The sequence below is a fragment of the Lactuca virosa genome, chromosome 4, assembly GCF_052849685.1.
Source record: "Lactuca virosa cultivar CGN04683 chromosome 4, Lactuca_virosa_CGN04683_v6, whole genome shotgun sequence".
Lineage (NCBI taxonomy): Eukaryota > Viridiplantae > Streptophyta > Magnoliopsida > Asterales > Asteraceae > Lactuca > Lactuca virosa.
Window position 1 is genome coordinate 183,150,468 of NC_136429.1, and position 3,401 is coordinate 183,153,868.

General features: G+C 34.6%; 1 pseudogene; it reads right to left on the bottom strand.

The window, feature by feature from the left end:
- Positions 1-449: 449 nt before the first annotated feature.
- Positions 450-2,087, bottom strand: LOC145107814 (mitogen-activated protein kinase kinase kinase 20 pseudogene; annotated as a pseudogene).
- Between the last annotated feature and the right edge of the window lie 1,314 nt (positions 2,088-3,401).

A 3,401-nucleotide genomic window follows, 5' to 3' on the forward strand; every position in this document is an offset into this window, starting at 1 on the left:
GAAAGCTTGATACCACTGAACTCATGCTTACCACCATGGAAATGAGTCCAAACGAGTATATAGCTCCTCATATCATGTTCATTATCGTATATGACTACAGACCAACAAAGCTATATTTTCAAAATATTATTTTGTGTGTCAAATGACCAAAAAAGTTAGAAAGATTATGTATGCAGTTTGTCTCCACATGTTCATATGATAACAGACCAACAAAGCATATCCAGTTTTACACACTAAAACTCCAAAAACATGCAGCAAAATCATCTAATAAGATACATATTTTACCTAAAAAGAACTATTCTTAATAAGGCCGATTCATTATTATACAAAAACCAGTTATCAAAAAGGAAACAAAAAAAAAACAATCCAATTCCCCATTCTGATTTCTGACATATATAAGGCAGAAATTAACACAAAGAATGAATCTGATTTCTAAAAATAATACCAACTAGAAGCAAAAATCAATGTAATCTGTATTTCAAATATGGCTATGGAACAAAAGTATGATATAACTTAACATCTGATCATGACATGAACATTTACGTACTAAGCTACACTCCTGAAGAAATGGAGAAAGTAATAGGGTATTGATGTACTTCATTCAATGGTACAGTGGTACCATTTTCTTCTACAGAAAAACAAGAAACATCTTCTTCAGAACAACAATGGAGTTCATCTTCAGAAAAATAACTCAACCCATCTGAAAACGACAACATACTCATCTCATCATCATCATCATCGTTTTCAGAAATGACAGATGAACAAATGGCATTTATGTCCAAAACTTCACCCAACTCTTCAACTGTATCATCATCTTCTTCATTATCATCACCGATTCCTTCAAGAAAAGGATGAGCTAACAGCATCTCAGCCGTCCATCTAAAACAAGCTTTCCTCGAGAAACAACTCTTCAAGAAACTTCTCCCTTCACTTGATATACTGCTCGGAATTGAAGGTGATTCGTCGTTGTTGTTTTCCATTTTCGAGTTCCATGGAGGTTTTCCGGTGAACATCTCCAGCACGATGCACCCAAATGCCCAGATATCAGACGGAGCTTCTTGGACGCCGTCGGTTTGAAGTTCCGGTGAAAAATATATCGGGGTGCCTCTCTGATAACGGACGACTTTGCTTTTCTTGCTCTGTTTTGCCCTTTTTGCTAACCCCAGATCGCCAATTTTAGCCGTGAAATCACCATTAGAGGAACTACCGATGAGTAGAATGTTTTCAGGTTTTAAATCGCAGTGGACATACCCGTTATGATGTATATGACGTAATCCATGAAGAATTGACCTAGTATGACGTTTGACATCCGATTCTGGCAACCCATTTCCACCGGATTTTTTGATGAGATCAGCTAGGGTTCCTCCGGAGCCATACTCCAGCAGCAAATTGTACACCATTTGTCCATTCTCTCCGGTTGTAATCTCTTCCCCAAAACATCTGATCACATTACGACACCCTCGGAGATTATTCAAAACCTCTCTCTCCTTTTGAATTGAAGACGAAACAGAGACCTCAGCCGATTTCACAGCCATAATTGATGGGTAAGAGCTGTATCTCGATTTGGGTTTCTTCAAATTCGCAAGAAAAACAGACCCAAAACACCCTTTACCAATCAAGCAACCTCTAAACCAAGCCATTCCATCGCCATACTTGCTCTGTTCAAGCACCTCATGTTCTTGCTTCCTTCTTTTTCTCTCATCGTTCACGACCCAACTCTCGGAACTGATTAGACTCCTCTTTTTCTCATTCCCTTTCTTCAAAACCGAATCCATTCCCAAATGCTGTAGGTAATTTGATTACGAAAGATAAGTCGACAGATTAGCATTAACAAAAATAAAAATTGACTACTTTCTCTTGAAAAGGTCGATCAATCTTTTCCCCTTTCTTCTTGGTTGTCAGAATTTAAAGAAGTGAGAGTATATTCGTTGAATTTAGGGTGAAAGAGGGTTATGAGGTGAAAGAAAGAAAAGAAAAATTAGGGTTTACGAGGGTGGGGTTGTGAAATTTCGTTGTTTCCATGGAGTTTCTAATTTTAGTCATATGGGGGGATTGGCAAACAAGCAGCCGCGTTTTCGTTGGAGTTGAAAAGGTAGGACATACATAGGAGGACACTAGTACGCCCTTTTCTTTTTAACGGAATAACTGTCACCCTTTGTCTTCGTTTCCATTTTCAACAAAATACATAAATTCCAATATATATAGGAAATTGCATTTACGATGTTGCAATTAAAATGTCTAACATGCTGCTTGTCAAAAAAAGAAGAAGATATATTATACTTTTTATTATGATTAAAATGTTGACGTTAAATATTTTTGTTATTAAACAGATAAAATAATAAACATACACTGTATTGATGTTATTGTTAGTCCCTAAGCAAAGTGATATTTGTATATGAGGCATTAATTTCAGACACGCTACATCTACATTTTGTATGACTACGAAATGAATGTTTTCTATGATTAATGAGTCGTTTAATTACAACATTTCGAATGGCTTTAACACTACATGTCCTTGTAGGAACATGCTTATTTAATAGTAAGATTGCAATATCTAATTGCAAATTGTTTGAATAAATTTGTATTGAAGTATTGAAAAAATTGTGTTGGTTGGATTTTATTGATAAATTATGTATTAGTTTATTGTTTTATTCCTATTAAATCTATCTGTTTGTTTTTAAATTTTATTTTCCAAATTAGTTATTATACATTTTGTTGACTGAATTACATTGTATAGTATTTGGTTCTTATTATCAATAATTTACACTTAATTAGTTATCCATGTGTTGAAACCATTATGAATAACTTTTGTTAAACAACAAACCTTTAAGTGCATATGATATTTATGTTCTTGACATCATCGCATGCATATCAAATTGAGCAGTTATACTCATTCATGTTACAATGAGAACATATCAAATATACAGGAAAGATGCTCGGTTTTACCATAGCTTTCAATTTGTGAGGAGTCATACGACACATGTAAAATTCTTAAATTGTTGGTTGTTCTGACAAAGCACCATGGAGATTTGATGACCCAACTGTAGGTTCCAAAATTGTTCATGGAGGACTCCAGATTCAACGTTTTTTTCTTGATGTTTGGTTTTGTTAAACATTTCATTCACTTGTCAAATCATATGAAGCCGATGACCTTTTTTTCAATCTTGTAGAATTATGATTTCCCCATAAAAAATATCTCCTAGTTAACGTGATATAAATACAAGATTACAAGAGATATAATGTGCATGATATACAAAATGGGACTAACATGGGCTAGACTATACATAATGTATACACTAACATTTATCCACAGTTTTATTAGAAGGAATGACCTGCACGTTTAAACCGCACCTAAACTCATGAAACAAAGATGTTGGAAATCTCTTGGTGAAGATATATGC